Source organism: Muscardinus avellanarius, assembly GCF_963383645.1.
Source record: "Muscardinus avellanarius genome assembly, chromosome: 5".
Taxonomy (NCBI): Eukaryota; Metazoa; Chordata; class Mammalia; order Rodentia; family Gliridae; genus Muscardinus; species Muscardinus avellanarius.
In genome coordinates this window covers 17170396-17185629 of record NC_137790.1, presented here as the reverse complement: position 1 = coordinate 17185629, position 15234 = coordinate 17170396, and positions in this window count along the sequence as shown.

Sequence of the window (15234 nt, the reverse complement as noted above, 5' to 3'; positions counted from 1 at the left end):
CTGGGTATCTTGCCCCATCAATTGGCACAGAAATTATCATACAGTAATTGATGGTCTTGAAATGTGTAGGGTATGTGATCTCAGCAAAGCCCAAGATACCACACCATGTTTAGAGGGAGTTCTGATTAGTTTCAGAGGAGAATATAAGGTTAGAACTTATTGGAATATGGAATGAAAAAGTAAACCAGAGAAAGTAATACAAAATAAAATGCTGATAGGTGTCTGTCTCAGGAACCCCAAAAGGAATCAGAGTGGAGTTGTCTGGTCCTATAGGAGTTTGGGATCAGTGGGCATCTTTTCCTCTGCTTGCTTCAGAAAGCAAGACTAAGAGTAGGTGGAGCTAGATGCTGGGTTTCCAGCCTGGTGACCAGCATCTACTGAAAGGAAAGGATTACCATGCCAAACCAACATCGCATGCTCCAGTGAGTAGAGTGCTATCATTTGGATATAATTTAAGTGTTATCCTAACTATCACTGTTTTGGAGACTTGGCCTTAGTGTGAATATAGTGTAGATATGGTGGGATATTTAAGAGGTGGATTCTAGTGGGAGGGCCTTAGATCAACTGGGGTGTATCTTTCTTTATATTTTATTTGGTGGTACTGGGGTTCCTGGAAACTCTTCTACCTCCGGGCTACACTCCCAAACCTGTCTCTGCCTCCCAAATGCGGGGATTACAAGCGTGCACTACCATGCCCAGCCATCAACTGGGGTGTATCTTTAGAAAGAAATACAGAACCCCAGTCCCTCTCTGCCTTTCCGTTTTGTGATGTGACCTCTTGCTCACCAGAGCTCTCACCATTACCATTCATCATGAGGTAATGCAACCAAGGGGTTCCTCACAAAAGGCTGTGACATGCTGCTTGAACTAAAACCCATGAGCTAAATTAACCTCCACCTTCTTCCCTTCCTTTATCAGTTTCACTAGTACTCAGAAATTTAGTCTACCACTTAAAAACATGTGTTTTTACCTTTACCTCTAGAGCATAAACTCCTCAATGGAATTAGCCAACACATAAACCATCATGATAGCAGCTTTTGGGAAACCTCAAACTTTGCAAAAACTCCATAAGGAATAAAAAAAAAAGAAAGTTGACCAAATTGTGCCCTGAGACACTAGATGAGAGAAGTCAACCTAATTTAACCCTAAGAACTCACCCAAGCATGCAGGTGTATCTGGTTTACTTTTGCATACCTTCACTGAAAAATGACTTACCAAGAAAAATTTCACATATTGTGGTTATGAGGAGGCATTTTTCCCTGGCTCTGGTTTGCATGGTTAAAATAGCATTTCATTTTGCTGTGAGCTTTCTTTTCACTTAAAACCCCACGAATGTCAAACCATTTGAATCAAACCAGATGCAAGCATTCAGAATACCATGCTGGTTTCTTTCCAGTTACTTCATTTGTGAGACAACTGAATTTTACCCAACTTAAAGCAAAACCTCTTCTAGGATTACCTGTCTCTTCTCATGGGCAGACTCCTCTATTCTTTACCAGCTATTTCAGGGGTGGGAGGCAGACAAATAATCTTCAAAAAAGAATTTTGCTTTTATCCCTTAAAAATAAGCTACTTTCTTTGACAATTAGTAAATACAGAAATGCATGAGTATGTGCATTGTATGCATGTGCACTGGTTGAATATGCAACATACACACACACACACACACACACACACACACACACACACATACTCATTATACTCTTGGTTAACTGTAGTTCATATGGAACTATAATAACAGACCAGCTCAGGAATCATGTCTGCCTTAACATTAACAGAAACGTGAGGATAAAGTTTTCCACTATCACATACATTACTCTTTGGGTATGTAAGCACCCAATGTGGTTGGCATATGAGAGGACAGAAAGACTTGTTCCAGATTCAACTTGAAACTCAAATCTAGCCTAAATATTGTGTCTTCTCACTTTTGCAGCAGAAGACTTATACAGATCTAAAAATCAAATGGACTTGTTACTAGCATATTCTCTTTAGCCAGTTCCACTCCTCATTCAAAACACGTTTGGAAGACCCATCTCTAATGCAAATGACCAAGACATGAGTGGTCACATTTGGCATAATGAAAAAATAGAATTTTCCACCCATATATCCAGATGACTGGCACCTATTATGATGAGGCCTTCTGAATTCATTTCAGGAATACCATATTCCAAATATATATTTTATACAAAAAATAGAAATATTACTATTTGCCATTCACTTGGGGGGAAACTAAAAAATATAGAAGCAACAAGAAAAGGATGATATAAAAGAAAATATACATATATAAAATAACAGTATCTTTCCTTGAAATCCAAGATAGGTAATCACACCACACACACACACACACACACACACACACACACACACACACACCTCTCTCGCTCACTCTCTCTCTCTCTCTCTCTCTCTCTCTCTCTCGCTCTCGCTCTCTCTCTCGCTCTCTCTCGCTCTCTCTCGCTCTCTCGCTCTCTCTCCTTCTCCCTTCATCCTCTTAACTCTTTGGAGCCATTGTGTCTTTTAGGGAGAAAGAGAGAGACATGGAGGCTTGCTGCCTACAAGTTGATCCAGAAATCCCCAGAGGGCCCACTGTGTGACTTGTCTAGGTATAGCTGGCAGTTTTATTTAGATAGATAGGATTCTGGCTTATACTTCAAAGATAATTATCACATACACATTATACTAGGTGATTTGGAAGCCTTATTTATTCTCCCAGGAATCCATTAGTTACTAGATGTTATTTTTATTTTTCTTTAGGAAAAGTAAAAGTTTAATGAAAGCAAGTTAGGTTGCCCCTAAAATGACAAAATTGGTTAGTGACAAATAGAATCTAATTTTAGGACTAGCATACTCAAATATCAATGCTTTCTACATCTACCTTCTAAAACTACAAGATTGTTTATTATTTATTTGTTTAATAATTCTTCTCTGCTGCCCATTTCCCAGTGATTCCAGATGTTTACACATTTCCTGGCCCATTATAAACTAATAATACTTAGTTTCTCATGTTTCAATTATTGATCAAAATTTAAAAATTTCTATGGAAAAAAGTAACTAGGAAGGAAATAAAAGAAAATCTTTTTTCTAATTTTTTCTTTTCTTTTTTTTAAAGAATATTAGGTCTCTGTTGTGAGGTGAGTGGTCCCCCAAAGATCTTTTGATATCTTCATTCCTGTATTTCAAACTATAACCTTACTAATAGAATCTTTAAGCTTGTTTTGAATTTTTGTGATGCTGAGTACTGGACCCAGTACCTTATGCACACGAGGCAAGTGCTCTAATACTGAGCTACACCTCTAGCCTACCTTTGACACAAGTTCTCACTCCTTTTGCTGGGCTGATATTGAACTCCTGGACTCAAATGATCCATCCACTTGCATCAATTCCCAGAGTCACTGGGATATAAGCACACACCATTGTGCCTAGAACAAATAGGATCTCTACAGAGATAGTCCAATTAAATTGTAGTTTCTAAGGTAAGTTCTAATGGAATCAAATGATGTTACAGAAAGAAAAGACTTGGACACAGAGAAAGACAGCCACAGAAGAAAGCCAATGAGAAATCACACAGAGAGAAGATGGTCCTATAACTGGAAGAGCTATCTTCAAGCCAAAGAATACGAAAATTTTACTGAAAAACAATAAAAAGAGTAAAGAGAAGACTTCCTTATATATTTTAAAGGATCATAGCCCTCTGATTTTGGACTTAAAGCTACTAGATCTGTAAGATGATACATTTCTATTGTGTTAAGTCACTCAGGTTGTGGTGCTTTGCAAAGACAGCCCTAGGAAAATAGTACAATCTCCAAGGATTCAAAACAAAGAACAATAGCCTTGCTTCTCACAGCATGGTTTGTAGACCAGAGCATCTTTACAACATGGAAACACCTAGACTCAGATTTGACCTATCACTCATAACCTGCTGCTTCTCTGCCTCTCCAGGGGGTTCATGTGCACACTCAAGTCTGAGAAGCATCACTGCCTGTTTAGAAGAGAGATTGCAGATGGACAGTAATCCCTGGTAACTCAGAAAAAAGAAGAGATTAAAAATCCTTTCTGAAAGCCCTTCTAAAATTCTATCCCTGAAGAATTAGAAGCTCCAGAAAACACCAAGAGGAAGAAATGTATTCCTCTAGGCAGAGAGTCAATATTTTGGCAAGTTAAATCCAAAAACATACCTGGAATGACCAAGAAAGAGGCAAATGAAAGAGACCCTAGATGCTCTTAGGAAAAAAAAGCTAAAAGTATGTTCAAAGCCAGAGGATAACCACAAGACAAAGAACAGCAACAAAAGTAATATGGGTAATCCCAGGTTCTGGGAAGTGTGTCCTCTGAAGACTTGGAAGAGGGCTAAGAACAGAACAGAATTATTGGCATCAATGCCTACTTAAAAGCCCTAGTAAGTAAATTTTGTCATGTTGTCTCAGTCAACATTTTTACTGCTATAATCCAAAAGACCTGACCACACAATTTAGAGGAAGGAATATTTTTTTGCTCACAGTTTCTTGGAGATTTCAGGTTCAGTTCATGTGAGGCAAGAGCACACAGACTCATCTCTTCACATCTTAGAGGTTGAAAGCAGAGAAAGTAAGTAAAAGGATCAGGAACCAAACCTCAGAGACCCACTTTCTCTAACCGCACCCTATCTGTCTAAGTTACCACCCAGTAATCCATTTAGTTTGAACCTAATGAGATTACAACCCTCATGACTTAAATACATAAATGCTGAACATTAATACATGAGCTCCTAAAGGGGAAATCTATGTCTAACTATAATACTTCTTAATTATTCTTTATTCTCAATAATACTATTGAGTTGAGTGTTTACCAAAGGGAGCTGTGAACTGTGAGTGGCTTTTAGCCCAGGTGCCTGAGACCAGGGCTCAGAATGCATCATCTACCTCCAAAGCTCACAGACCCAATTCAAGTTAATCCCACTCATTTTCTGAACTGTGGGCATTTGGTCAACACACAGGATATTAGATGACACTAAATAAGTGAGAATTAATTGGCCCCATTTGATATTTGCAGGGAGTAGTGAAAATGTAAATAGACTCCTGCAGATGGGAGCAGGTTTAGAGAAGAAGCAGCTGAAAATGAGGCTCCATTTAGAGATAGCTCTGAAAAAGAGAAAACTTGAAGTGCCCAGAAGAAAATTTCTTCACAAAGGTTCAGAGTCACTAACCTTCACTACAGCTGCTTTCTTCTAATAAAAGCTGCGCCTGCTCTAGTGAGAAAATGCAAATTAGCACAGAAAATTGTCCACACATGTCTAAATTAGGGGTCAAAGAGTCTTTATCCTCCTTTTTTCACCAATAAACATCATATTCCAAAAGTCAAATGACATATGGTAATGATGAAAGCAAACCTGATTTTTTGCCTGGAAATAATCCAAATCTCTACTTTTTCTCCAAAATCTTAGGTGTAGGTGTGTGTGTGTGTGTGTGTGTGTGTGTGTGTGTGTGTGTGTGTTACTAGAGATTGAATTCAGGGATATTCTACCTCTGAGCTACACTCCCAACTTATTTTTTATTCTTTATTTTGAAACAGGGTCTCACTAAGTTGCAGAGTGCCTCACTAAGTAGTTGAGGCTGGCCATAAACCTAGATCTTCCTGTCTCAGCCTTCCAAGAAATTCTTATTTTAGATAGATAAAGTCAATGAGCCTTATACAAGCCTTTATAAAACTCTGACTAAATCAAATAATTAATCCACTTTTAATTCACTTTAAATTCTGTAGCATCTAAATTATTCTGTTCAGATGAAAAGTTTCAACATATACTTCAATAGGAAATGTGCCATGGGAAAAGCATCTGTTTTATACATTAGAATGATAGCTAAAGCCAGTGGTCCACCATTTTTGCATGTGAGTTTATTTGGGATTCTTATTTTTTACAATAACAGGTTGAGATGGCCAAAAAGATCTGTTTGTTAAAACGAGCATTCCAAAGTGCTCCACTTGAAGAGTAAATGAAATTAGGCATAGCATACTTGAACACTACAACATGACCTGCAGAAACCATCTCAGAAAGGCAAAAAAAGAAAAACCCTCTGGAAATGCCATCTCTCAGTACCCTCCCCCATACATAAACTGCCAAGACGCTTCCTATTTTCTTAACACAGGAAACATTTGCAGGACAAATGTAGAGTAGGATGAATGGGATCATGCTACCAACTCAGCTACTCCTTTTCTGTTTCTTTCCATTTATCACTTTTCAAAACCCAATTAAAAAATTATTGCCTTTCTTAACGTCTCCTTTTAGTTTCAATTTTTTTTAATTTCTTTTTTTTTTTTTTTTTTTGGTACTGGGGTTCCTGGAAACCCTACCTCTGGGCTATGCGCCCAAACTCATTTTTATATTTTTTATTTGGAAACAGGGTACCTTAAGCTTCGAATGGCTTGGAACCTGTGAGATCCTCCTGTCTCTGCCTCCCAAGTGCAGGGATTACAAGCATACAGCACCATGCCCGGCGATGTTTTTAAATTTCTGAGCCATTCATTTATTTCTTATTATTGTTATATACTGGAACACATATGCATACGTATTATTCAAATTGGTATCTCTAGACATTCACCTGGAGTCTTAACATTAAATCTATGTGATTAGTGACATGCTTATGTTATTATTTGAAATCATTTGAATCAAACTATATGAAAAATTTGAAGATCAAAAGATGTATTTTAGGAATAACCTAAATGGAATGGTCTGCAAGCATCAGCCATAAGTCAATTCCATGAAGCGACCTCATATAAGAATTCATCACCTAACAACTTATGGTCTTAACTCAGTCTCAAGATGGTACTATTTTTTTTTTCCAAAGAGTTTTGTGGAGTTTTCCTTTCCCAAGGAAATGCAAGATCATTCATGGGGTTGAGAAAGCTTTTTCAAAAAGGCAAGTTGAACCCAGTATGTGTCATAAGAGAAGCTTCCAAGCTGCCAGTCATCCCTTGGCTGGTTGTTTTGGGATCACTGCAGGCTTATGACATAACATCATTTTATTCCCTACTCTTCCGATGATTGGAATGAAGTAGAAAAATTTACATGGGATGAAATCATACTTGCTTCATATGTCATGGCGCTGTAAGTAGACACCCCACTCCAAGAGGACTCTTCTGAGCAGCCCAGAATATAATTTCTTTGTTCATTATAACATACTGTGCATCCTGGCTTGTTAAGCCAGCTTTCTTTTTCTCCTTTACCCACATCTCTCCTCCATATTTTCCTCTCTCAGAAGAAAAACTGTACATGTAACATTTTCACCAATGTTTAAAACAGATCTCTGTGTTTTGTGATTTTTATGGCATTGATTCATACCACCAGGCAGGCATTCTTTCTCTTCAAACTTGATGAAATCATAATGATTCATAAGCTTTGGTTGGAATAGCCATGTGATACACTCTTGTAGAAGTAATATGCCTCTTATGTTACTCAAATAAGTGGATTAAAAATAATAGAATAGATTCACCCTAAACTAACTCTAACATGGCAGAGACTTAGACAAGGTTTTAGCCATATCTGGCACAATGAAAATTAAGCCAGTATAAATGTGTAGAGCTTTGGAACTCACATGCTCCATGCTTCCAGAGGTCAAAGAGAAGAATCTGCTGGCAATTTGTCATGAATTTCTGGGGTAAAATATGGATCACTGATTTATTCATCTTTAAATTCTATGGAGCCAGGATTTTCACATGAGTATTTTTTAATGATTGGAAAAAATAATACTAAAGGATGAGGATTCTGAAGTAAAATAATTTTAAAGAGTCAGTGCAGGATTTGCTTCAAAGGGAAAGAAAAAGAATGTTGACCAGAATTCATGACCAAAATGTAGCACAGAATTTTATTCTGCAAGGTTAAAAAAAAATAGAAGTTTCTTTGTTGAATAATAAAATGGAGCAAGAAAACTGTTGTCATCCATCTAAAGCCATCCAGTTGTGAATAAGTAAAGGAATGGAACTAAAAAGATATCAATCCTAGTTTAGTTCATTCTGTGTTATAAAGGAAGATTCTCTACTGTATTAAAGAAGTTCTCCAAACAATATGGGCAGATGGCACAATTCTAGAAATATGATTGTTATTGGGTTTTATTTATGATAACAGCATCTTTTTATATTTAATATCTTTACAAAGGGACTTAAATCAGAGAATTATAGTAATATAGGCATATTCATATTAAAAGCAGCACAATTCACAATAGCCAAGTTATGGAACCAACCTAGGTGCCCATCCACAGATGAATGGATTACAAAAATGTGGGATATACCTACAATGGAATTCTACTCAGCAATAAAGAACAAAATTATGTCATTTACAGAAAACTGGATGGACCAAGAGGATGTTATTTTCAGATTAGGCAATCACAGAAAGCAAAGGGTCATATGTTTTCTCTCCTATGCAGAAGCTAGGGAGTAATTAGGATATCAGAGGGGCTTCAGATAAGGGAAAGGAAACTTCAGTGGAGCCAGGGAGGTGGTCTAGGGGGAAGGAAGGAGAAGAAGGATCAATGAAGGAATTACTTCCATCTAAGAATACCTATGGCAATCTCTTTACCCTCTATAGAGAAGGAGCTGAGAGTTAGGAGGAAGTCAGGAGAAAATTCCATCTAGTGCTGGTGTATGTATGCCACTATAACTAGAAACTGCAATTATGATGTGAGATTATAATACACCAATAAAAGTCTATATAAAAGTATATTTAAAAATAAAATTAAAATTAAAATTAAAAAGAATATCCCCACCCTTGGGAAAAAAGGGGCATCTACTTCTCACCAAGTTCATTCTGTATTTTTCTTTTTAAAATCTTTTTTACTAACATGTAATAATTGTACATATTTATGGGGTACTGTGTGATATTCCAAAATTTTGGAAGCATGTATTTTTATTTTATGACCTACAGGAAATTCTTTTTAAAAATAAAAATTTTTAAGTCACATACTTATTGGATTTGGGTAGAATTTTTTATCTTTTACTGAAAAAAGAACACATCATTTTCACTTTGTTAAGACACTACCACCAACATAAGGGGTCACAATTCCAGTTTCTTTCTAACAACACTCAAGTACAAAACTGATTTTTCATTCCAGCTTTCCCCCTTAATTATAACTTGGCACAAAATAAAGAGGCAAAGTTTCTTCTCTCTCCCAAGAACATCTCTGAGCAGGAACACAATGTAACATACAAAATCTCAGTGACTCCATTCTAACTGGAAACCATGTGGTCCTGACATTTGCACTGTCCCATCCTCTCTTTCTTAATGGCATCTCCAAAATTTACAATCTGTCTGAGGATATTTACAGCCCACAACATTCACTGTAGTGATACTCTGGTGTGGAGCCACCTCCTTTGGGATATGATTCTAGAGTTCTCATGAAGCCAAGTTTCTCATCACTGAGAAGCTTGTCAGCACCCAGGCTGTGAGTGTCCAGGCAACCCTGAGATAAAACAGAAGGTTGGTCATAGGGCAGAGAGGAATAGATGGTAGGAATATAAGAATTGCCACAATAAATCAGACCCATGATCCATTTGTCTGAGTTCCCATTCTCTCTCTGTAGCACCAATTAAGCAAGAGAATCATGAATAAGAAGAGTAAACTCGTCACTTGCAGGATGCTTGTGTACTTCATTTCTTTTGACTGCCTGAATCCCACTCCAGATCTGTCCTTCTGAGTCCTTGTCCAACTTTGCTCATCTGTATGCAGCCCCTTTATCCACTAGGCAGTATATCTCCTTCTTAGGAGGAAGGCCTTCCCCTAAGATATTATGCCTGAAGACAAAACGGGAGTTAAGGCCAGACTCAGCATGTTGACCCTCCCATAGGCATCTTAAAAGAAAAAACTGTTGATCCAAAGGAATGAATGTCAAATGCTGAGATTTGAGCTGTGATGTCTGGGGGCTCCAAGACTGTCTCAGCACTTTGGAAATTTGACAGGATAAGTTTCTATATAAATAGACACCCTCATCTCTAGGGTGGAACCAGCTGAGTGGAAACCACATGACTTTGGGCTGAGGACATTGGAGGACTGGTTCCAGTTCTCCAAAGTAAGAGCCAAGCAAACTGCTTCATCTCTTTCCTTCATTCATGCATTTGAGAAACAGATTTAGAATACTTACCTCAAAACCCTTTCATAGCTATTGTTACACTAACATGTATGCTTTCAAACATCAGTCACCTTACCTATCAAAATTTGTCATTTTCCTCATCAGTGTCCGTTATTAGGGAAATACCAACTACTGATTCTACCTTTTTAGAGGATTCTGCTCAACTAGGAGTTGGAAAATTTTTTCTGTAAAAAGCCAGATAGAAAATCATTTTGGAATTTGCTAACTAGTCTCTGTCAGTTACAAAACCCTGCTGTCATAAAGGGAAAGAAAGGAAAAATAAGCAATATTTAAAGAATTGGATAAGTTTGGCACATGGGTAATAGATGGCCATTTCCTATTTGAAAGAACAAAGTACTAAAATGAAATATATTTTTTAACAAAATGAATGAAACAAGGCATATATTTTAATTAATCATCTATTTTTCCCACCTCTTGAATAAGAAATACAATTCCCAGTACAGGTTTCCTTGCCTTTTACCCTAGTAACCATAGAAATTATTTGCCTTTCAAGTAGTTGATAAAGTAAACTATAAAAATAATGCATATTCTAAGTCATGTATGGTGCAGCATGCCTGTAATTTGAGTACTTGGAAGGCTGAGAAAGGATAATCACAGGTGTGAGGCCAGCCTCAGAAACTTAGAAAGACCCTGATTCAAAATAAAATATTAAAAAGCCTACATCAATATAAATTTATTTTAAAATGCTAGGGTTATAGCTCAGAGGTTTAATTCCCCTCCCCTTAGGTTCAATCCTACTACTACTACTAATAATAATAATATAATAATAATAATAATAATAATAATAATAATGATATGCTATTTTTGTGTGTACGTGGTACTGGAGATTGAGCCCAAAGGTATTCTATCTCTAAGCTACACTCCCAGCCCTATTTTATTTTTATTTTGAAATAGGGTCTCCGTAAGTTGACGAAAACCTCACTAATTTCTTGAGGCTGGTTTTGAACCTGCAATCCTCCTGTTTCAGTCTCCCAATTACTGAGATTATAGGCATACACCTTCACACACAGCTGACACATATTCCTAAATTAATACTTCATATTATCCACTCTATAGTTCCACATGACCACTAGGAGGACTGGATGAGGTCAGAACACCATGAGTAGACTGGTGGAGAAGTTTCTTGTTCACCAACATCCTCTGCCATCCTCTCTCTGGGCAAGCAATGGGGTAGAGCTCTGGTGAGAAATGGAGAAGCTAACTGCAGGGTTTCTTGTCCAAGGAAACTTCCAGACTCTGGCTTTCTTATTTCACAGTACTTTAGTGCCCATCCTTGCATGTTTACACAAACCTGCCAAATGGATCATTGCAGTGTATTTTCACCCATTGTTCCACCTGTGGCTCCTCTGGGCCAACCACTGCATAATATCTGTCATTGATTTAATTCAAACCACCAGAGCCAGGACCCACCAAGAAACATTAAAGAGCAGAGAAATTCCAATCTGTGTTACAGTTATGACCTCACAATAAAATATTGTCTAATCAGTGTGCCTACTTTAGCAACCCCAAAACAAATGCAGATTAAGGGGCAGCATGTCTTGTAGCCCTGGCCTTTACCATGTCTTTCTCTACCCTTCCAAACACTGGTTCCTTCCATAACCTGTCATTAGGCTCACAAAACACACATACACACACACATACACACACACACACACACAATTAAATTAAAGTTTCTCTATCTCTACATGAATTTAATGAGGTCATCATGCAGTAATACTTAGGCACCATCTCTCACAGATTCCCATAGTATGCTGCTCTTTCATTCGCTGTTAACATTTCAGGTTAAGAATTTGGAAGCCATGAATCAGTTCTGGTCAAATGGACCATCCATACCAGCCCAAAACATTAGATAGGAAGATGAGATCTTTCATTTAAGACACTTCATCCAGGTACTGTGGGTATTTATAATTGTATTTCTTCTACTTCTCATACTTGTCTGAAGTTTTGTTTCCTCTAAGTTTAAAGCTCTCCAGAGTCCATTCTCCCTACTCCAAATCTACTGCAGGCTTATCAACTATCACAGGAACATTTTTCTCCAAGTTGGCTTCTCTTGCCTCTCTATTCCCCTCACTTCACTATCCACTTTTAGAATACTGTATGCAAACACCCAGCCTGTTCCCTCTTTGGCAGGTCTGTGGCTAGGGAATCATCAACACAGACTGAGGAGAAGGAGGTTATTAGCTCTATCCTTAGAAATACTCACTATACCTAGAGTTGGATCTAGAAGTCTGCATTTCATTTCTTAACCTTCCCACTTTCCACCCAGTGATTCTCTTGCATATTGATTGTTGCGAACCACTTACTTAACGATTTAATCTCCAATGACAACTTCTACTTCCTTTTCCATGCTGACACAGAATCAACCCGATTTACTAACTAACTTTTCTGCCCTCGAAGCCCTGGAGAAAATGCGATAGAATCGGTTGCCATGGTAGCCAAGTCGCATCTCCAGATTTTCTCTGAAAGCATACACAAAAACTCTCAGGGGTACTATTTTTTTTCTTGATGTGGGAGGAGAGATGTTCCCTCCTATAAGCCTACTCATCAGTCTGCCCCCCAATGCCTGCACATGGTCTCCAACATGCGGGGGTGAAAAGTGGCTGATTATGGAATTTGAGTCATGAACTGTGTCCTCCCATGATCTGAGCTGCACCCTTTGTTGGCCCTGAGAGGGAAGACTAGTGCTAGGGGGGCCAACTTTGTTGAAATATTGCACATCCTCTGAAGGCAAGAGCAGGGTCTGTATTCTTAGGAACTAGATTAGTGACTGGCTCTGTAAATATTTGCTAAATGATGAACAATGGAAAGTAATCAATCAATAATTGGACAAATACGTAAATAGTCGAGACTGAGAAAGCAAGTGAGGTGAGTACTCTGAAAGGCATTTTTGTTATGCACAGGCATGATTTTTGACAGAATAATTCAACCCATCTGTTTGTTGGTTTGCTCTTTGAGAAGGAGATTCTGGGAAAAGGCTGAGTTTAATAAATAGTATGAATTATACTCTCTTTCTATGATTACTTCCTCAGCCATTTCACTATTAACCAAAGCCAATAAGTAGTAACTGCCTAATTTATTCATTATTCCTACTGTTGAAATTATGACGAAGACCCAACATAACTGTTTTACTCTATCATTCTTTGGGACAAACAGAACATTCCTTGGAAGCATACGAGTATGTTGATGTGGGTCTGCGGTACGTGTTATGGGGGAAGGATCATGGAGGCCTGGAAAAAGTCATGCACTCAAGTTCAAAAAGCAAATTATACCTATTTCAGCAAATTGGAAATTGATGGTGTGTAACTCCCCAAACCTAGCAGTGGCCATTATTTCCATCCAAGCTATTATTAACTGGTAATATTTTCTCTAGTAAACATCCAGTTACCCATAGCAACAGAAGTAGGGTCTATAGACACAAGGCTCCTTGGCTTAACCAGAGACATGGGTAATGTTTTGAATGAATTTTTGAAAATGCAAAGAGGATTGCCAAACAATATTTTTGAAATGCTAAACTCTATTTTCATTTGAGATAGAGGAAAGAAGAGACCTCTGATAAAGCAGAGACTGATAGATTTGCATAAGCCCCATTTCTGCTCTGCTATATCTAGTGTCTCCCCAGCAGGCAGAAAATTGTCTTGTCTCTTATCTAAGCCAAACACTCCACTGTGCTCTGGGTGAGATCCTAGGCCCCTTCTCAGGTACTCATTTACAATATCAATGTTGCCTTCTAATTCTTATAGTTTCAATCCCTTCCCTCTCCACATTTCCCCATCAATATTTTAACTGAACATTTTTATGGATGTACAATGCATATAAATAAACATACAATTTGTTAAGACTACAGATCAACAAACTATTTCTAAGTAAACATGCCTCTGCACCCACCAGACAGTTAAAAATTAGATAAGACAGTATTTTAAGTTCATTTAAGTTTTCTACAGGACATCACAATAAATTCATTTTCTTTGTATACGATATTCATATAAATGGACTTCTATTATATGCAGTTAGTGTCTAGCTTCAACCACTCAAAACTACTGTCGATAGAATTATCGATGTTGTCACATGCAATAGAGAACAGCTTATTTTATCCATGTATCTGTTTCCTAAGGCTCTTGTCACCAAGTACCACAATGTAATTCTTGTGCAACAAAAATAACTTAATTTCTCCCAGTTCTAGAGGCCAGAAGTCTGAGATCTAGATGACAGCAGGATTGGTTCCTTCTGAGACTGAAGAAGAATCTGTTCCATGCCCCTCTCCCAGCTTCCGGTGGTTGGCTGCCAATTTGTTGTGTTTCATTCAGAACTTGTATATTGTTTTTCCCTTCTTTCTTGTTCATATAGAATTCTCCTTGTGTGCATCTCTTTTTTTTATTTTTTACATGGCATTTTATTTTTTTGGTTAAGACACCAGTCATATGATAAATTAGAAGCTTACCTCCCTTTAATTATGACCTCATTTTTGCTAAACTATTTGCATTCACAGTGACCTTGTTTTCAAATAAATTCATTTTCTACCTACTAGTTGTTAAGACTTCAACATGGGGACACAATTGGAGGCATAACAAGTGCTATAAAGTATTATATGGTACAAGTAAACCAGTTTATTAATTTATCCTGCCATTTGGAGGATGCTTGGTTATTACCAAAAGAGTAAATAGCATGAAGTTTGTCAATATGGAGGTTCCTCAAAAGACTAAGAATGGAATCACCACGTGACCCTGCTTTAGGACTCCTTGTTATTTTCCCAAAAGAATCAAGTTAGTATATTATAATCGTATATACATACCCATGTTTATAGCAGCATAATTCTCAATAGCCAAATTGTGAAAGCAACCCAGGCATCCTAATCTCATCTTCTCATATAACTCTGATCACATTAGATTAAGACCCACATTTATGACATAATTCCTCATTCTGAGATACTGCAGGGTTAGGATTTTAGCATACCAGTGTTGAAATATATAATTCATGGACTCATGATGATCAGCAGTATGGTTCTTGGGATCAAAAGAGGTGAGTTTGAATCCTCCAGAGGTGAGTTTGAATCTTGCATCTATCACTTTACAAACTAGATGATCAACTTTTCCACAATCTCTAAGCCCTGGTTTTCTCATCTGTA